This window comes from Coptis chinensis, chromosome 2, assembly GCF_015680905.1.
Source record: "Coptis chinensis isolate HL-2020 chromosome 2, ASM1568090v1, whole genome shotgun sequence".
Classification (NCBI taxonomy): Eukaryota; Viridiplantae; Streptophyta; class Magnoliopsida; order Ranunculales; family Ranunculaceae; genus Coptis; species Coptis chinensis.
The window spans coordinates 105,554,984-105,577,711 of NC_141457.1; the positions used below are offsets into that span (position 1 = coordinate 105,554,984).

Consider the following 22,728-nt stretch of genomic DNA (forward strand, 5'->3'; position numbering starts at 1 on the left):
AATGCTTCATTATCATTTTATAAAAGTTTCATCTTTAATTATGAGCATTTGCTATTTGTTTTGTAATTTTAATTGTCATTTGGAACGATGATATATATGTTTGCAGAATTCTACACAAGTACTAACTTGTGACTTGAATTCGACTAATTAGATGATGTAACTAGTTTTTCGACAGAACTAAACAATTTTAGTTCTCTGAGTCATCTTTCATTTTCAATTGGCCTTGACTAATTCCAATTTATATTCTATTTGATGTTAATTTTATAAGAAACTTCATCAGAAGATTTAATAGGGTGACGATTAAGATAATTATATTTTGGATAATTCCCTATTTTAAATTTCCTGAAAATTTGGAGTGTGACACATATGGTCCCCAAAAGCATCCAGTCAATTTTTTTTTTTTTTTATTCCACCATTTTTAGTTACAATCACAATTGACCCATTCTAAAAAAAATTGTTAGGGAATCTAACAATCATGTTTCTTTATCTAAAAATAATAATTTCATCTCGTAGCCATTAGATTTTGCAACTTTGAAGGTATCACTAATATTTTTGATAAATGAGGAGCACTCGTATTTGCAACTATTAATGGGGGTTATCCGGTTATCCCTAACTAAACCATTTTTTTTTCAATAAAAACATGATTTTGATTTTTGATTGCTGAAAATTTTGGAACCATGCTTAAAGTGAATTGCTCTCATAGTACAAATGGTCAACTATGGTTGACTGTGCAAACTGGAGTATTACTATATAGGGGAAATTTGTCCAAACCCTCCACTTTTGTCACCACTTTTGAATAAATCCCTCACATTTGTAAACATTATGATCCCCCCCCCCCCCCCCTAGCTCATTCCCCGACTTCCATCCAAGTTCTGTTGGTATTTTACCTAATACCAAAAGTACCCCTCAGTGATGTACATTGACTAAATTGCCCTTGAAGATTTCTTTTGTCGTTTTCTCACTTTATTACATAAACTATCCTTTAAAATAGTAGAAAAACTATTTGGGTTTTTATTGTAGTAAACCCCTCTAATTTTATTGAACCCTAGTACTTAACCTCCGTTGACGATTCAACACTCTCCGTTGATGATTCAACACTCTCCGTTGACGGCATTCTCAATTCTTCTCTCCAACTTCGATTGGACGACAAGTGAAGTTTAATCTACTGATTCCACTCTTTTTTCTCTCTTTGCAACACGATTCGGCGACAAGTGAAGTAAGTTTGCTGTAAGCCAATTTTTCCTTGCATGTTTCTATTTTTATGTTTTGATACATGAAAGTATGATATTTTTTTACTTTGATTTGTATAGTTTGCTATAAATGTGGGGGGTTTACATAAATTAACCCTTTGTATATATTATTGCAGAAATAGTAGAGTATGGTTTCAGGACTTTAAAAGTTCATTATGGAGGAGAGCTTAGAGTAGATTCAAAGAAGGGTGTGAAAGTGTTCAATTACGTGGCTGGGGATGTAGTTGATTCTTCATTATTGGATGATGGTGATCTTGCAAACTTGATGGACATGATTGCATGGATCAAAGACCATGTTCCAGGTCCTCCTGATCCTGTAATTGATATAGGGTGGGTTGATGGTGAAAATGTAAGGAAAATAACTTCTGATAGGGATTTGTTATACATGTGGGTGCATGCAAAGCCTGATAGATGTAGTTATACTCATTTGTATTTGAAGCTGACTGAAATGATAACTATGAGTAATGATAGTGATGGGGAGAGTTTCCACAATGATGGTAGCCCCTCAAGTGGTAATGAAAGTGAAAGGGGTTTCTGGGGTGATAATGAAGAAAACTTGTATAATATGGAAGAAGAGGAAAGGGAAGGGGATGAAAGTGGGGGAAGCATGCCTATGCATGAGGGTAGAACATACAGAATAGGAGAAGTGTTTAACTTAGATGAGTGGCCTAAGGTGGAATTATATGACAAACTTGAGAAGTTGACTGATAATAAAAGTTGAGAAGTGGCCCAAACTTTTAACATATAAAAAAGGAGCTTTAGATAGTGGGGAACAAGAACCACATGAGGGGGACCACAATAAAAACAAGTCTTGACAAAGCTGAGGAAAGGACACAAAATATATCTTCAGAGAGACAGAGGAAGGGGAAGTATATCCAAACAGAAGGAAGGACACAAAATGATGGTTTACCTCCTGATCTGAACAACGATGATTTACCTGCTACTTGTGAGTTTCTAACCCTTAGTAATTTTATTTTAAGACTAATTTTAACCTTAATTTGTTTGTTGGTTGTACATCATTTTTAACCCTAACTTATGTTTGTTTGCAGCTGGTAAGTTTCATAGGAAGAAAAAGATAAATGTTGAATAGATTGATGCAGATGATGTATTTTCAAGTTCATCTGATGAGGAATTAATATGATCCAGGGGATGAGAATTCTGGCAGTGATGGTGAAGATTATATGGGTTTGGTAGATGAGAATGAAGATTGTAGTAGACAACAATATGAGAATGAATTACCTATAAATGATGATTTACTAAGTCAGGTAGTTCATAATACATTTGAGATACCAACTGATGAGGGTGTGGTTGCTGAGAAACATGGGCCTAACCTATATGTGGGTAAAAAATGGAAAGATAGATATTAATGTAGAGATTACCTCAGAATGTATGCTATTAAGAATAAGTTTGTGATTTGGTTCAAGATGAATGATAACAATAAGATTGAAGGTGTCTGTGTAAACAAAGGCAAACAACCTTGTGGTTGGAGGGTTTACGTCAGGATAATGATAGATAACCACACCATGAAGCTTAGAGGTTTAACAGATGAACATTGTTGTGAGGCTGATGCTGAAGATAAAAATTCAATAGCTAATGCTACATGGATTGCAGCTCAGGTTGAGAATGATATGAGGATGCATCATGGGAGTTTTAAAGCTAAGAACATCAAGTCAATAATATTAACTAGATTTCAAGTGAGGATAAAGTACTAGCAGGCTTGGAATGCATGGAACCTAGCCATGGAGAGGATACATGGTAATTATGATTTGTCATATGCTAAAGTACCTGAGATGTGTAGGCAACTGCTAGTTTCTAACTTGGGAAGTATTGCAAAATATAGTTTCCATCAAAACTATAAGAGTTTTGAATGTTGTTGTATTTCTTTCAAGGCATGTATAGATAGATTCATAGTAGGGTGTAGACCTCTCATAGGACTTTATGGGTGTTTTCTAAAAGGGAGGTATGGGAGTGTTTATCTGTCAATTATTGTACTGGATGATAATAATGGGTTGTTTCCTCTAGCATTTTATATATGTGGTTCAGAGAACACAGAAATATGGACATATTTCTTGGATATTATGGCTCCACATATCAGCAGACACTCTGCAAAATTAACCATTATTTCTAATAGGCAGAAAGGGTTGATTAATGCAGTTGCAACTCATTTCCCTAATTGCAACCAAAGGTTCTGCTTTAGACACATGATAAAGAACATGAAAACCAAGTTTAAAGGCATGGAACTTGAATCATGGAATGCTGCAAAGACTTTCTCACCATCAGAGTTTGTGAAGATTTTGGATAAAGTTACTAAAAGAGATGACAAGACAACAGAGTATTTGATGAGTGAATACCCTTCTCTTTGGGCAAGATCTCAGTTTGATGCAACTAGTAAGTCAGATCACCTTTCAAACAACTTCAGTGAAGCTTGGAATAGTTATATCTTCGAAGCTAGGGACAAGCCAATTGTTAAGATGGTGTAAGCTATTATGGTTTTGCAGATGAAGTTGTTGTATGATAGAAAGGAGAAATGTGATAGTTGGAGTGATGATGAGTTGGTGCCTAGGGTTAAGAATATCCTCAAAAAAAGAGAAGATGAAATTGGCCCTTATCATGTCAGTCCTTCAGATAACAACACTTACCTAGTGATGCTTACAAGTGGTGTTTGGTGGAATGTAAGTTTAATTAATAGGACTTGTGACTGTAATGAATGGCAAGTTATAGGGATTCCTTGCATTCATGTTGTGGCTGTGATCAAGCTAAGGAGATTTCCAATAGCTCAGTAAGTTTTAATGAAACTTTCAATTCAAGTTTTCAATTTAATTTATTCAATTTAATTGGGTTAATTGAAGTTCTACTTCATATATGTTTTGTAGTCCGTATTTTACTGCAAAAATATACAAAGCTGCTTGTAGTGGACTTATAACATCATATTTGCATGAGGATGAATGGCAGATAGTAAGTACCCTACAATATTTACTACAATATTTATAATTGTTTGCTACAATGTTTATACTTGTACCCTACAATGTTTGATTATTTTATATGTTTATTTTTAGTACAGCCTACAGAAACTAATTGACCCACCAATTAGAACCAGACAACCAGGGAGGCCTCGATTTAGCAGAAAAAGGGGTGATGATGAAAATAGAAAAAAAAAAAATGTTCAGGGTGTGGAGAGCATGGCCACAATATTAGGGCTGTCAAAGTGGACTTCAGTTGGTGGCAATGATGCCATTAATGCTCAAATTGGAGCCAAAGTTGGAAGAACAAGAGGAAGAGGTGGGAGACCAAGAACTATAATACAAAAAAAATCCTTTTCTTCAAAGACCATTCAATCCTGAAGCTGGATCTCAAGTTCCTGAAGGTGAAGGTGGGAGAGGGAGAGGAAAAGGTGGTAGAAGAGGAAGGGGAAGGAGTGTTGAATGCTAGAGTGAAGACCAAGTTTTTGAAAGCCAGAGTGAAGGTGAGCCAGAAAGAGGGAGAGGAAGAGGGAGAGGGAGAGGGAAGGGTGAATACCAGAGTGAAGACCAAGTTTTTGAAATCCAGAGTGAAGGTGAGCTAGGAAGAAGGAGAGGAAGAGGAAGGAGTGTTCAAACTCAAAGTCATGGTGAGACAAAAATAGGAAGTGGTGTTCAAAATCAGAGTCAAGGTGAGACAGAAATAGGAAGTGGTGGGGATGTTCCAACTCATAGTAGAGGTAGAGGAAGGGGTGGTCGAAGAGGGGGAAAGACTTCACAATCACATACTTCACATGCTACAATGTCATAAACTCAAGCCTCATGCACTGATGGACAACATGTTAGTCCTATTTTAAACATACCTAGCATGCCACCCATGCCTCCTCCACCAAAGAGAAGGAAGCAACAAGGAATGACATCAACTCAAGCATCATGCACTGGTGGAGCTTCACAACCTACTAAAGTTTGGAAACCATGACTGAAGTGTTGGAGTGTTTGATTGGGTATTTTGTATGGTTCATGGGTTGTTTTTACTTTTTGATAGGATGTTGTTAGGTACTTTTGGGTCCTATGGTCCAATGTTATTCTAATACTATATTTTTATGTTGTTTGTGTTCTTCTACTACTCTACTGCAATAGTGTTTTAAGTATTTTAATATTGTTTGGGATGTTGTAGTGCTATTCTTAGGCAATTATTGTCATATGGTATTGAATGAGTTTGCAGTGCATGTTAGGTGCATGAGTTTGCAGTTATTGTCATATACTTGGTGCATGTTGTTTTGTTTTTGTTATTTGTTTATTTGTTAGGTATGTTACTAGTACTAGTAATTGCAGAATAAATGTGCTGATAGGAAAAAAAAAATAGAGAAGTTAATATGCTGACAGGAAAAAAAAACAGAGAAGTGAATGTTGCCATTAATTTAGAAGTGATAGGTTCTTAATAAGTTGTGTTACATCAGAAACATTGCCCTCTACTTGCATCTTCACAAGGCCATCAATACAAAGCTTCAATTTCCCTTCTTCCATATTTTTCACTTTCATTTTGTCATGTGCACTTTCTACATTCAACTCTGCTAGAACTTTGTCAAACCACTTGAAGCCTTTGCATACAGGGGAACCATTACAGCTCAAAAACCTTTTTCCTTTGCTATGTTCCACTCCATTCCACTTAACTTTCATGGTTTGTCACAACCTATGACACAAGGATAGTGTAGCCAAGGACAATAAGGCTTCCAATAGTCACACTCTCCACAATTAAAACAAGGGTCATATGTGCTACTTTATGATACCATTTGTCCCTGAAAGCAGAAAACATCAAAATTAAAACAACTTCACACCTTTGTCTAAACCCCCCAAAAATGGATTACATTTTGTCTAAAGACCCCCATTCAAAATAGTATTTCATTTTGTCTAAACCCCGAAATAATGTTTTCATTTTACTCTATTCCCATTAAAAACAAAATGTGTTTTCAAATGCATCTACTTTAACCGAAAGAATAAGGGTAAAGAATCGAATCGAAGAACTAAAAAAATTAAGGATCCCAAAAATTTAGGAAGATTAAACAAGAAGAACCCCATAAAAATGTTTTCAAATGCATCTACTAACCAAAAAGTGTTTTCGCATTTATCTAACCAACCAAAAGAATAAAGAATCGAAGATAAATTTCAAAAATTTAGGAAGATTAAGCAAGAAAAAAAGTTAAGCTTTATCAAATCTTGCTTGAGCCACCACCACCGCCACCCATCATGACAAATAACGTTGTTACTCTAAGAATTAAAATCTTCTAAAAAAAATGAGGAAGAAAATAAAATGAGAAAGACGAGTTGTATTTAGGGTCAATGAAAGAATGGTCAGATATGTATGGGGGTAGACCAAAGGTTATAATGGGTATTTCATAACTGGTCTTTTTTCAGACAAAAACAAAATCTGATAACAACTCTTTTTTAGGGGTGCTTTTGAGGTGAAATACCAACGGAACTTGGATGAAAATCAGACATAACGGAGGTGAAATCGTGATGTTTACAAATATGGGGGGAGTTTATTCAAAAGTGGTGACAAAAGTGAGGGATTTGGACAAATTTCCCCCTACTATATATAAAGGTAAAAGACCTTAAATGTTGGAAACTTAATTTTGTGACTTGAGGTTTATAGCATGAACATTAAATTTTGGGTGGTGATCGATTTTGGCACCTACCTTATCATGCAATGCAATCGCTTTATTATTAAACCCACTTTCAATGTGGTTTGCACCCACTTTATAAATGAACCCACCAAAGTGGTCATCACCTCATAAACGATAGTTCCAACTTCCAAGTTCCAACAACTAACTTGAACAATAGCTGCAACAAGTGCGCTGAAGAATTACGATGTTAACTAGTAGAATCCCAATGGCTTGTGATTGATGACTTCATCTGGTATAACCAACTGCAAGCCATATACTTTCGACGTTTGTGAATTACGAACAAGACATAAAACATCAATGTGGAAAAAGTTTAAATTGTTTTTGGAAAATTTGTGATTCTACTATAAAAACGAAATTTATAGAATTGGATTAAGACAAAGTGGAAAAGAAACAAAGGTTACCTGAATAAACAAAATGTAAAACTTCAACTTCACAAACCTATAATCAAATGAAAATTCTTCAAAGAACACACTCAATGTAGAAATTATGGATTTCAATGGGTGTAGTCAACAATAAAGAGGAATATTTTGTCCAACCAAATAAATAAACTTTAAGTGGGTGTAATTAGGGGTGTGCATAAAACCGGCGAAACCAACATAACCGACTGCACTGGCCGGTTTGGGTCGGTTATATTTATCAGTCGGTTTAGTTCGGTTATGAATATATGAAAACCGATAGGATTGATTTGGTCGTTAGTTTAGTTTCAAACCCGAACTGAACCAACCCGCTATACATAATATTTATTAGAATATACATATTTAATTTGATTTAATATAAGAATATATAAAAACCAATCGATTCGAGTCGGTTAATATTGGTTAAACTATAACCCAATCAATTCGGTTCGGGTATCGGTTAGACTGGACATTAGTTCAGTTCGATTCGGTTAATATAATATAACAAGTTCGGTTCGGTTACTGTAATGTGTAAACTGATAAGGTTGGTTCGGTTGTCGACCCGTGCACACCCCTATGTGCAATGCTTAATAATGTGGGTGTCAACATCACCACCCTAAATTTATATTGAGAGAGAAAAAGGTTCCAAGTGATACTGAATTTAGAGTTTGGAAATGGTTGCCTTTATGGAGAAGATTTGCCCCGCCTTCGTTTATATCGGAGGTCCTTGCTACACCGACCTACCCATTTGACCTACTATTTAGGCATACTGATTACTGATGTGTCAAACGAGGTGGCCCCCACCCCACACACTCAAAATTTTGAGAAGTAGAACCGTCCCGCGAAAATGGCAAAATCTTTCTACTGTTATTTTTTTTTCTACTGTTATTTTTTTTCCCCTGCAAACTGAAAAGGAGAGAAAAGTAAAAATGAAATCCCTCTTTCTTCTTCAACCCAAACAACCTCCACTTGAAGAATTTCACTTCGGAATTCTATAATTGTGATTCGTTCATTCGTCCTCATTATTTATTCACTTAATCTTTTTATAAATTATTTGCGGTGGTATTTCTTAACTAGAAACAATATTATTTTTTTCTTATTGGTTTTGAATCTTCCTTTGAAGAGTTGTCATAACCCATTTTAAGTTTTAAGACATTGCTTGGTAGCAGCATTCTTTCTATATTTTCTATAATAATTTATTTATTTGATACTCTACCGACTATAAGTACCTTTCTAACCTCTTCAGAACTTTATTTCTTTGACTTCTTTCTTGTAAACTCGTCTAAGAGAGAGAGGAAAAAATATGATGAAGGTAGTAATATTGGTTATGTTAGTGTGTTTGTTGATTGAAGCTGCGATTTGTGTTGAAGGCGATGATCAGAACTGGTCCACGACCCAACATGAGGAAGACTTGCATGTGAATCTGGGTCTTGGGAAGGAGAAAGTGACCCGACTCCACTTCTACTTCCATGACATAATAAGTGGAAAGAAGCCAACTGCAATGAAAATAGCTCAACCAAATACCACAAATAACTCCCCATACTTGTTTGGTGTATTGTTTATGGCCGACGATGTATTAACCGTCGGGCCTGAATCGACATCAAAGATAGTGGGCCGCGCGCAGGGGCTTTATGGTTCAGCGGACCAACAAGAGCTTGGTCTCGTCATGGCATTGACCCTTCACTTTACGGAGGGGAAATACAATGGGAGCAATCTTAGCATTCTAGGCCGGAATGGTGCATTACACTCGCCCCGTGAATTGCCGATTGTAGGTGGAACCGGTCTCTTCAGGTTTGCTCGTGGTGTAGCCATTGCGAATACCTATAACTTCAATTCAACAACAGGTGACGCTGTAGTTGAGTATAATGTCACAGCTATCCACTATTAGTTGATTATTATTGCGATTGGTGAAGATGGAAGTTATTGTGATTTTATTTTGTAATAAGGATTTAATAGTTGAGTCAATACCGTTATTTATATAGATATATGGTATTACATAATTGGTAATAAAATCATTGCGATTTGAACACAAGTCACTTTTATATTTCTTTGAAAGGGCTACAAGTCTACAACACTATTTTATGAGTTGATTGTTGGTAACATCACTCGTAATATCTTGTTGTAATTGATTTGACATCATAATAATGCACTATTTTGTGCGTCCTTGTAAGCATGTATTTTTTTGTTCATGTCAACTAAATCATTAAAATTTGGACTCACCAATTAGCTTAATATATTTTGCCGGCTCTAAGATCAGGTTGGCCATATTCTCTGTTTGTGTAATATATTTTTACTGGCTTCTAAGCACAAGAAGATGCGCAACCAAAATTAAACTATAAGACAAGGAAAGAATCTCATAAGGCAAAACAAATTCCGTTAGTTCAAGCTTTCTTTTGACACATTGATTCTTTGTATCTTCTACAATTGGAGAAAAGAAGAGAAAGTAACCGATCCATCGGAAAGAATATAAGGGAATGAGCTCAAAATGTTAAGTTGGCTTGCATGTTTGGCTTAGTGATTCTTTGTAGTTTTTCATTTTAATGAAAAAGAAGAGTGCTGTAGATTGGAAGTTTGGTTACAAGTTCTAGGCTCATGAGTAAATCCATTTGTTACAAATTATAAAATGGTGGCAAATTAGTAAATCCATTTGTCACAATTATTATATCATTATTGTTTAAAAATAGGAAATGGATGGTTCGCTTGGTTGTTTCGACACAATTTCTTGAGTTAAACACAATAGAAAAAAGAACACAAGAATTTTTTCGTGGTTCGGCAAAAGCACCTACGTCCACACTGATCTTTAATTTGTTTATGGTGTTGTTTGGAGATTACATGAGAATAAAGAAGAGAATAAGAGTTTCTCCCTTAACTCTATACATGAAGGTCTTATTTATATAGATTACAATAGGTAGTGATTAGATAGAACTTAAACTTGTTGACGATGATCTCCTAATTAATGTGATTTGGTGTTTATCTCATTGAGGTGCGTTGTACTTGGACAAATAGTCTTCTTGCTTGATGATGATTCTTCATTATAGAGAACGTATTGATTGGGCCCATCTCCATAGTGGGGGTCCAAACATCGTCCCCTCTTTGGAGCATGGGCTTCGGCCTATGGGGCAAAGAAGTGAAAGAATAGATACATGTATGTCATATTCCTTAGATAGTCAATGTCAATGTTTAAGCTCAACGAGACAATTGCATATTAGAAGAAATTGTTGCTCCTGCTAGTAGAAATATCGAGGAATCTATCACCAAATAATAATAGATAATATGAATCAGAAATACATACGTCCCCAAGTGGGCTTTGATAGTTGATACATTAATAGTCGTGTAGTGGGCACTCTAAATAAGTTATTTTCTCAGCTGTAAAGATAACAAAATTGTAAATGATGTACTTTAGGTGCTTGTTTTCCACGAGTCATATGCGTGGGGCGAGACTTGTATGACGGAGCCCTCTGATGGAAGCTGATATAAGCTAAGAAGGTGTATACGGGTAGTTGTTTCGACAAGATTTGCCAAAACACACCAGTTGGGTCGGAAGTGATATTGCAAACGAGATGGTTGTTGGGGAGAGTTGAGACTGGACTTTAGTTTTGAAGTTGCCTACGTACCCAAAGATATTGCTTGGGATCAAATCTCGATGCGTAATACTGGAAAAATGACGAAGGTTGGATTTTATATATAGGATTGGTGATAGTTACTTCCTCGTTCTTCAATATTCCAATCGTGGGATGAAGTTGGAGAACTGACGGGAGAACTGTCACACGATATAAAGTTGATGGAAGTGAATTTTGAATGTGGACGAAGTTGTAGACGAAATTGTGGAAGAAGTTGTTGAAGTTGTTTGACTCGCAAAATATGTGCGCAATTGATTTTACGTGTAGGTATGTAGGCTTTGAGCGTGGGCTTTTTGTAGATAAGCTCTGAGCGTGGGCTTTTTTGTAGATAAGCTCTGAGCATGGGCTCTGAGCGTCGGCTTTTTTGTAGCATGTACTCTGAGCATGGGCTTTGAGCGTAGGCTTTTTGTAGATAAACTCTAAGCATGAGCTTTTTTGTAGATAAGCTCTGAGTATGGGCTTTGAGTGTGAGTTTGTATTGAATTGGGCTTTTATTGGGCCACATTTATGGGGCCCAGAACATCGCCCTTTCTTTGTTATATGGGCACGACCCGTGTGGCAAAGAAAAGGTAATTGGATTTTTGGCATTTAGTAAGTATTTTTTATTAAATTGATTAGTAAAGTGATGGTATGTTTGGTAAATATAAAAGGATTAAAGAAAATATATTGGTTGGTATTGGTATTGGGCATGTGCTAGTGGGCTAAAAACAATGAGAGAACCTCACACTCCCTCACAGTATATGGGCGGCAAATAAAGATAATGATATTTATCTCAATCTCTAAAAACAAGAATATTCTTTCAATTAAAAATGATCGGCAGTTTCAAAGGGATCGACAGTTCAACGGGATCGGAAAGAAAGGATCGGCAGTCTAGGGATCGGCAATTGATTAAATGGACTGGCAGTTCTTTGATCGGCAAAAAGGATGGGCAATTCAAATGGATTGGCAGTTCAGGGATCACCACCTCAAAGCTTATGGGAGTGATTGAAGTACACTTGCCGATCTTTATTGCCTTGAATGCCAACAGAAAATCCCTGAACTTACCTTCTCATTCTGCTATAAATCTCTTTGGTTATGACTCAAAACACAACGACCAATTACACCCCCTCGTTAAACAATTGATATGGCAATGCATCGGTACCCATATAAGCTTGAATGGTTCATACTTCATAGTCTTTAATTCAGCTAAACTTTTTTAATTCAACTTCTTCAAAAGAATATCCTGTTGGCTGGGATCGGTAACATGCGACTTTCATTCTTTCACTCAGTTCAGTTTGAATCAATGGCTTGCTTATTCTGAGTTGTGAGTGAAGCAAGGTTGTTAAGTAAATGTGAACTTAAGGCGCCAAAGGCCTATATTGCTTGTGGCGAGAGGAGAGGTGCACTTCCGATTGAAGACTTTCAGCAGAAACAAAACTGTTCCATGGCAGAGAGGTTTGCTTGAAGATAGCTTGATTGTCACCGGGTATTCTGGTAATCGAAATGTATGGCGCCGGTTATATGTTTCTAACTTGCATTCTGGAGTCACATATGAAGATATCAAGGAACTCTTTTCTCTGATTGGAGAGCTTAAGCGCTACAATTTTCACTCTGACAGAAATGGTCGTTCAAGTGGTTCAGCTAAGGTAATTTTTACCAGAAGAGTTGATGCTTTAGCAGCTATGAAGTGATATAATAATGTCCAACTGGATGGGAAGTTTATGAATCCAATTCAACAATGCAAAAGGATCGGCAATGCAAAAGAAGACGCATTCGAAAAAATAGCAGATTATTCGAAATTTTTCAGCGGCAATTCAATTCGAAAGCGGCAGTACAGCTGCAATTCAATTCGAAAGAATCGGCAGTACCAGCGACAATTTTCATAGTAGATTTTATAAGGGTTCGGGGTAGACTATGGACAAATCGGCGTAAGGATGGACAACATGATTGATTAGGCTGTAAATTGATTGACTTAGGAATGAGTTTCAAACTGATCTGTATATAAAACTGATTTGGCCAAGTATCAAACTAATTTGTATATTAACTTTAATAATACCCATAGGAAACTAAAGTTCAAATTGAAGAAAGTTTGGACTTGCCATATCATCAGGAGCGGCAAATGGAAACCTATTGTTTGTGAAATACCCAGCACATGATTATAATGGAAACCAATGAATTTTATTGTTGGTGAAACTGGGGTGATAAACAATAAAGCGGCAAACAATAATAGGTTTATCCAAGGGTGATAAACCAATGAATTATAGGTTTCCCCTTTCTAGTGGCATGGGACGTAAACCAATGGTAAGAACTATTGTGTGTAGCGGCAAATTATAATGGAAACCAATGAATTTTATTGTTTGTGAAACAAATGGAACCTATTGGTTTACGTTTCTTATGAGTCCTTGGATATAAAAAGAAAGCAAGTCGGCTTTTCATCGGGCATAAAACTGAGAGAGAAGAAAAAAAAATTAAAAATTAAAAATAAAAATAAAGTTCTGATAATAATAAATAATAGAAAAGACCGACAACAGTTTCGAGCAGCAATTCAAAGTATCGATTTTAGTTTGATTGAGTGATTAATCGGTTTGATTGGCAATAAATTCAGTGGCAATTCTTTCCAGCGATAATTCAAAGGCTAGAATAGATTTTCTTGTTCTTTTGAATAAGGTGGTCAGCAAAATATTAGTGGGTTACTAATGGGCTGATTATATATCAGGCTTGCTTTCACTAATAGGATCGGCAAAATAAAAAAGAACGTCACATGGGAGGCAAAACATAGATCGGCAGGGAGTGCTTGGCTAGATCAGTTCATTCAATTGCTATATAGTTGGTCGGCAAACAAGTTACTTGGTTTACCAAAATATTTGGAAATTGGGTATTAGACAATAGTGATTAAGCGGCAAATAATTGGATTGGCAAAGGATAGAGATCATCAAGTTCAAAAGGATAATTGTTTGCCCTTGACTGATCAATTTGGGGCAAAATTTGGGGTGGTAAACAATTTGACTGATCAAGCTCAAAATTTGGAGTGTCGCCACCCCCAGTGTAATGATAATGTAAATAAATGTGGGGTGTCACCCCCCTAGTGTAATGATAACGTAGCGAGATTTACGGTGTCGCCGCCCCCATAGTGTAATGATAACATAATGAAATTTGGGGTGTTGCCGCCCCCACAGTGTAATGATAATGAAAGTTGAGGTGACGCCCCCAAATTTTAACGATTATATATTGAAAGTTGGGGTGACGCTGGCTCCATAGTGTAATGATAACATAATGAAATTTGGGGTGTTGCCGCCCCCCACAGTGTAATGATAATGAAAGTTGAGGTGACGCCCCCAAATTGTAACGATTATATATTGAAAGTTGGGGTGACGCTGCCCCCATAATGTAATGATAATGAAAGTTGAGGTGACGCCCCCAAAGTTGGATGACGCCCCCAAATTGTAACGATTATATATTGAAAGTTGGAGTGATGTCGCACCCATAGTGTAATGATAACGTAATGAAATTTGGAGTATTGCCGCCCCCAAAGTGTAATGATAACGTAATGAAATTTTGGGTATCGCCGCCCCCAAAGTGTAATGATAATATAATAATTTAATTTAATGGTTAAAATGTATGAATATAATGAAATGTTATGAATGCTAATTTAAATGTATGCATGTATGTATGAATGACAAATGAATTATAAATGTAAAAGATATTTAAGACGCCCATGTATGAATGGAAGGTCTTTTATTTGATGACAAAGTGATACTTGTTATTGCAAGATTTTTTTTTTTTTTTTTTTTTTTTTGTAGTGAATCAATATGACTTTGAGGCAGAATGATTGTAAGTATCAGCAATTGGTAAAGCGCTTCTTGTCGTATGGTTGATCCATTCTTCAGGGAGACAACAAATAGAAAGTTATCGACATCATCATATGGACATATCGGATGTCGATGAGCCCTAAGGTTTGGGCTACTATCAACTTTTGTGAGTTCCATTATAAGGTCAAACACTCTTTTGTTATATGTCGATCCCTTCTTTAGTGAGGCAACAAATAGAAAGTTATCGACATCATCATATGGACATATCGGCATGTCGACCAGCCCTAAGATTTGGGCTACTATCGATCGCGGCGAAGTTCCATTATGAGGTCAAACACTCCTTGTTATATGTCGATCCCTTCTTTAGTGAGGCAACAAATAGAAAGTTATTGACATCATCATATGGACATATCAGCATGTCGATCAGCCCTAAGATTTGGGCTACTATCGACTGTGCGAGTTCCATTATGAGGTCAAACACTCCTTGTTATATGTTGATCCCTTCTTTAGTGAGGCAACAAATAGAAAGTTATTGACATCATCATATGGACATATCAACATGTCGATCAGCCCTAAGGTTTGGGCTACTATCGACTATGCGAGTTCCATTATGAGGTCAAACACTCCTTGTTATATGTCGATCCCTTCTTTAGTGAGGCAACAAATTAAATAGAAGGGTTATCGACCATCATATGGACAAATCAACATGTTGATAAGCCCTAAGGTTTGGGCTACTATCAACTGTGCGAGTTCCATGACAAGTCAACCACTCCTTGTTATATGCTGATCCATTCTTCAGTGAGGCAACAACTAGAAGGGTTATCGACCATCATATGGACAGATCAGCATGTTGATAAGCCCTAAGGTTTGGGCTACTATCAACTGTGCGAGTTCCATGACAAGTCAACCACTCCTTGTTATATGTCAATCCATTCTTCAGTGAGGCAACAAATAGAAGGGTTATTGACTATCATATGGACAGATCAGCATGTTGATGAGCCCTAAGGTTTGGGCTACTATCAACTGTGCGAGTTCCATGACAAGTCAACCACTCCTTGTTATATGCCGATCCATTCTTCAGTGAGGCTACAATTAGAACGCTATCGACATCATCATATGGAACAGATCAGCCACGTCGATGAGCCCTAAGGTTTGGGCTACTATCAACTGTGCGAGTTCCATGACGAGGTCAACTACTGTCCTTGTTGTATACCAATTTCTCGTAGTTATATCTTGATGATCGAGCTAAATATGAATTGATGGAAAACAGATCAGAATTGTTGAACTAGTGTACTGGTCATCAAATTGAATCTTTTTGCTTGATGCCCCAATTGAAAGAGCTTTTAGAAATAAAATTCTTGGAGCGCCAAAATTGAAAAAAAAATTGATAGATTTTTTTTTTTTTTCTTGCCGATCATTTGGATCAGCAAAATATTCTCTGAAACATTTGGTCGGCAAGTTTTTATTTTTTTTTTAATTTTTTTTAAGGTAGGTAAAATTAGATATTGCAAATTGGCAATGGAAAAGACCGAGCCAATTATGAAGATTGGTTCTTTCTTCGCCTAGGGTGAACATTTGGAGTATATGGACGGAAGGTTGGGATCCAATCACTCTTTTCATAGTCCTCTGTAAGTGAGTCACCATCTACAGAACTACTATTGTCAACTGACCATGTAATGTGAAATATGCATTGGTCAACAATGAACTGTGAAACATGCATTGATCAAGAATGAGCTCGAGGCTTGGGACCACGACTTGGAGAGGGACCTTTCAAAGAGGTTGGACTACTAAAACATGGTAAGTGATACATACAGATAATTTCTTCTAGGAGAGAGCCAATCTCTTATAGCCTTTTGGCTAGGATTGGCTACACTAACATTATTTTTCTTCATATCTTCGATGAGTTGTCTACCCCTCCATGAGTGGTCAACATTAAAGTTAGCAGAAGAGTTTTTGAACTCACTCACGATCACACTTGAAACTATGCGTCTTCATATTGTAGTTTTGTTTGCTTCCTTTAATCACACGATTCTTTTTGGTGCATGAGGAAGTGCTTTGATTCTGTAGTTACTTCGCCCGACAACTATACATGTATATGTTTCTTCAATTTTCAGAGACGACGGTTGACTTGAGTTATTAGATCTGCAATATAAATACTCACTCTCCCGGTCATGAGATGGTCGAGAACCATCGACTTGGAAAGGAATTCTCATTCTCGCGTAAGTTAAGTGTTGAACTTGAGCCAAGAGGAGAGCCTTCACAGTTGTTTGTTCTTTGTGAAGCTATTGACGCAACTTTTTTGTGGTTGAGGGTATCCCCACAGACGGCGCCAAATATGTTTCGACAAGATTTGCCAAAACACACCAGTTGGGTCGGAAGTGATATTGCAAAGGAGATGGTTGTTGGGGAGAGTTGAGACTGGACTTTAGTTTTGAAGTTGCCTACGTACCCAAAGATATTGCTTGGGATCAAGTCTCGATGCGTAGTTCTGGAAAAATGACGAAGGTTGGATTTTATAGGTAGGATTAGTGATAGTTACTTCCTCGTTCTCTAATATTCCAATCGTGGGATGAAGTTGGAGAACTGGCGGGAGAACTGTCACACGATATAAAGTTGATGGAAGTGAATCTTGAATGTGGACGAAGTTGTAGACGAAATTGTGGAAGAAGTTGTGGAAGTTGTTTGACTCGCAAAACATGTGCGCAATTGATTTTACGTGTAGGTATGTAGGCTTTGAGCGTGGGCTTTTTGTAGATAAGCTCTGAGCATGGGCTCTGAGCGTGGGCTTTTTTGTAGATAAGTTCTGAGCGTGAGCTTTTTTGTAGCATGGACTCTGAGCATGGGCTTTGAGCGTGGGCTTTTGTAGATAAGCTCTGAGCATGGGCTTTTTTGTAGATAAGCTCTGAGCATGGGCTTTGAGTGTGAGTTTGTATTGAATTGGGCTTTTATTGGGCCACATTTATGGAGCCCAGAACAGTAGTCTACCGCGAACCATATTAATGTGGAGTATATCGGTGTGAAGATGCTTATACAGGCATTGATGATTCTCTATTGGCATATAAATATACTCATTTAAAAATACCTACTACATAATTAGAACTGGTGTTGAATCTGATTTCGACTAAATCTCCATGTTCCACACTATTGTAAACAAAAGATTAAAAGTAAAAAAGACTTATTTGATTGAGTGAAAAGTTGTCTTGGCGGATTGCTATGGACAACTTACTAATGAACTTGAAATTAGATTTCTCCCTCACAATGACTTTTTCACTAGTTCCTCACAGACGGCGCCAAAGAATGTCGGGGCAAAAAGTTAACCCGACACTCCCGATGTAATGGTGCTTCCGAAAGCTTGAAAGAGATGGGATTAGGTATTTTGGAAAAAGAGAGACTGCACCAACATTCTGGTTGCCTATATACCTAGTAAGGAAACCGGGATCAAGTCTCTTAAAACGTAGTTCTGGAGGCTGCAGAAGCCTCCGTATATATAGCAATCTCCTACCTTGGCGGCCAAGAAAGTGATTCTCGAAGATTGCCTTCCTTGATGAATCATAGTATAATCCTATCTAAAATAGGATCATTCTCCAAGATTTCATTCTATCCTTGTGCAAGATCTTATCGGATTGCACTAGGATTCCTCGCCTCCACGGATCGGGTTACTGGATCAGAATCATCCGGACGGATTGGACCCATGAACGTGGGCCACCCAGATAGGCCCTGGACATGTTGTGAACTCTGACGGATTAGAGGTCCGGATGATCCAAAAGTGTTTATTTGACAGCCACCCGACTAATCCGCCACTGGTCCCACTGCTGGTCCATGGTCTGAGTACGTTTTGGACCGAGAATGTCACCGGAGGCAAGGCGTGGGTTGTGTATACTGATGGTTCTAGTAATAAGAAGGGTTTGGGATCGGTTGTGTGATAGTCGACCCAAACGGTAGCAGAATTGAACGGTTCGTCCGACTTTACTTTTCTGCTTCCAACAATGAAGCCGAATATGAAGCTGCAATATTTTGAATGAGAGCGGCGCTCGAAATAGGGGCAAAGGAAATCAATATGGTAACGGATTCTAAGCCAATCGTTTGTCAGTTTAGAGGGTCATATCAAGCATAAGATGAACGAATGGCGGCTTATTTAGATATTATACGCGATCTCGCTGTAAAGTTTGAGTGCATCTCAATTTCGCAGAGACCAAGGAATGATATTCGGCATGCCGATGCATTAACATATCTTTCAGCAGCAGTTGATTCAATTGAACCGTGAAGTATCAGGGTAGAAATCCAATTAATGCCTAGCATCGACCTCGATTGCGGATCTACCGACGCTTTTGCCGAATGCAAGGCATTCACACAAATTTATCGCGACCATTTTAACGCTAAAGAAAGTCGGGGCCGAGCACCAAAAGCATCCCATTCAGGATCCTCCTCGCAGCCAGAGCAGGACACTGACATCTCCCCCACGATGGATACTGATTCGGCAGCGGCGGAAATTGAGGTTGTACAGGAGGAAGATTCTGCAGCTGATTCCGAACAGATCTTGTCGACAATACTCCTGAAATACCAGACGATCAGTTTTCTGACATCGAGTCAATGGAACTTCTACTTCCCGATTGGCGTCGGAATCTGGTTGAATTCTTACAGACTGGAGAACTCCCCGTCGACAAAGCTTTATCTGACAAAGTCAAACAAGATGCGTAGCAGTTTGTATTGTTACCTACCTCAGAGGAGAGATCCCGTCTTCACAGAAAACCCATGGGTTCGGGCCCACTCCTCCAGTGCCTTACTCTTGAACAGGGATAACAGATTTTAAAAGAAATTCACGAAGGCATCTATGGAAATCAATCAGGAGGTCGGAGTCTCGCTCGCAAAGCTCTCACCCAAGGCTACTGGTGGCCATATATGTAGAAGGATGCCAAATGATTTGTCCAGATCTGTGTATCATGCCAGAAACATGCTCGGATCATTAAGCTTCTTGCGAATGAGCTTCATCCCATACTTAGCCCTTGGCCATTTGCTAAGTGGGGACTCGACATTGTGGGTCATTTACCTAAGGCACCAGGTAATGTAAGGTTTCTCTTGGTCGCGAATTGATTACTTCACGGTGGGTTTGAAACAGATCCTTGAGTCGATTCAGTCTTCGATGTCAAACGGTTCATCCGGGCGCTGATATATTGTGTTGATTCGCATCCCAAATCTGAGATGGTATCGGACAACGGACGACAGTTTGATTCTACTGAGATCCACATCTTCTGCAAATCCCTAAAGATATGACATAACTTCTCTGCGCCCTACTATCCCCAGGGAAATGGACACGCGGAAGCAACAAATTGTGTCATTCTTGACACGTTGAAGAAAAAGCTTGAATCAACCAAAGGAAACTTGGCAAAACAATTACCGGGGGTGCTTTGGGCTTACAGGACAACCCGCCGTCATTCAACAGGAATGTCACCCTTTTCATTGGCATATGGAACGGAAGCAGTACTCCCAACTTCCCAACTGAAATAATCGCTCCAACAGCACGAACATAGGCCATCTCCACATAGATTAATGCTGACATCTTGGCTCGTGACAAAGCCATGGTGGAGGAGCTTAGAGATGAAGCCCTGCAGAATCTCATGACTTACTAGGACTCTATGAAGCGCAGTTATGACAAAAAGTGATACAAGACGAAGCGCTTCAAACCAAAGCGATGGGTCTTACGTACAAGGCAAAGGAGCAACGAAGAACCCAACAGCAGGAAACTCGGTGAGAACTGTGAGGGCCTTTTTATCATTAAAAGGCTCGCATCCAAAGGTTCTTATTTTCTCAAGAACTTGACTGGCGATGCCCTAACCAAACCCTGGAATGTGTGTCATTTGCATTTATTTCACAAGTAAATTACTTATCTTTAGTTCCACCAATAAATTTCACATACATTGTACTTTCCTTCCATTTTTCATCAATAAAATTCATTTCCATTTACGTTGCGTTTTAATTTCAAATAGGTTGCCTAGTTTTACACTTATTAAACCCGAGTGGCGAAGGGTATCCTGCACTTCAGTTTTGGCTTGCGTACTGCAGTGGGCCTATGCCTGGTATCATGATTCGACAATGCAAACCCAAGAACGATAATGTATTTTTTTTTGTCTGGGTGCGATTGCTTAGGTTACATCACTCGTCTACCCTTGGTGGCGAAATCTAAGCTGCACTCATATTAACCAAACTAGTGAGGCACTTCTGGTTGTCCTTTGGTCTCCACAAGGATCATCTCAAGGAGAATCTTTGCAATGTAACTACGCTTGTTTAGCAAGTGACTTAGTTGTATTGATATAGTCGCGACAACGGTAGACCACCGTCTAATATTTAATGAGGATGGTTACACATTCAATATATCCAACTTATTGGCAGAGTTTGTCTTTCTCCATTTTTCAAACAAACTACTTCATGCAAATATACATGAACACCAAATCTACATTGGAACTAGTGGTAGTTGACCCAAAAGACGAAACAGTATGGAGTGGTGTTTCTTCCAACTGCACACCCTTCCCTCGATCATTTATGGGGGTATCTAGTTTTTCCTCGTCCTCTGAACTACTAACAATTAGATTCATCCTTTGCGATGGTCCAGGCACTGTTCAGAACAAGCAGAATTAATATCAGCTTTTATTTCCGAGTGACAAAGTCAGCTGTTCCAAAAACAAAAGACTTCACCGAAATTCAAGACACATAAAGCCCAACCGTTCAAGACAGGCCCATTAAAAAAAAACAACAGTACCAAAAACCAACGACTTCACCAAAATTCAACAGTCCCTTATGCCTTATGCTAACCCTCCAACAAAAAACCAAGCTGCCCAAGAGGCCCATCAGGTCTTATGCTGACCCTCCACCACGGGCAACCGGTTCAAGCATTTTTCAGCCGGTTCAGCATTTTTTTGGCCGATTCAGCATTTTTTTCACCCGATTCAAGTATGTTTTTGGCCGATTCAGTGTTTTTCAACCGGTTTAGGCATTTTTTGGCCGGTTTAAGTGTTTTTTCACTCGGTTTTGTGTAGTTTACAGGCTATTTCCATCCGGTTCAGACGGTTTTTAGGCTGGGTAGGCAGTTTTTCTTGCTGAGTTAACAATTTTCTCGCCGAGTCAGTATTTTTCTCACCGGTTCTGCATGTTTTCTTACTAGGTCTAAAGTTTTTAAGCCGGATAAATCTCTTCTATGACCATATCACTCATCCCCACCCAATTATTACACATTTTTCACTACCCTACCAACCCTTTTTGCTTTTATCTTTTTAACTTGGTCCCTCTTTGTCACATTTTTTCACTTCAATCCCTTTTTCACGTTTCTTAATTCTTCAACATACCACCTTCATCTTCGTTTGTTTCTTTGTTGAAGAGGGGGCAATGTGTGTACCCTACATTTTATTTTTGATCCAGAATGTATTCGGACCATGGATCGGGAGTGGGACCAGCGGCGGATTAGTCGGTTGGCTGTCAAATAAACACTTTTGGATCATCCGGACCTCTAATCCGTCAGAGTTCACAATAGGTCTAGGACCCATCCCAATGGCCCAAGTTCATGGGTCTAATCCGTCCGGATGATTCTGATCTAGTAACCCGATCCGCGGAGGTGAAGAATCCTAGTGCAATCCGATAAGATCTTGCACAAGGATAAAATGAAATCTTAGAGAATGATCCTATTTTAGATAGGATTATACTATGATTCATCAAGGAAGGCAATCTCCGAGAATCACTTTCTTGTCCGCCAAGGCAGGAGATTCCTATATATACGGAGGCTTCTAAAGCCTCCAGAACTATGTTTTAAGATACTTGATCCCGGTTTCCTTATTGGGTACGTAGGCAACCAGAACGTTGGTGCAGTCTCTCTTCTTCCAAAATACCTAATCCCATATCTTTGAAGCTTTCGGAAGCACCATTACATCGAGAGTGTCGGGTTAACTTTTTGCCCCAACATTAGTTATGCCAACTCTCTTACTATTGGATGACCCATCAGAACCATCTCACTTTCTAAGTTTACTACTTCGGTCCTATTTCGTTCGA

At 38.2% G+C, this 22,728-nt stretch overlaps 1 pseudogene; it reads left to right on the forward strand.

Moving 5' to 3' along the window:
• The first annotated feature begins 8,216 nt into the window (after positions 1-8,216).
• Positions 8,217-9,318, forward strand: LOC147520059 (dirigent protein 23 pseudogene; annotated as a pseudogene).
• The last annotated feature ends 13,410 nt before the right edge of the window (positions 9,319-22,728 follow it).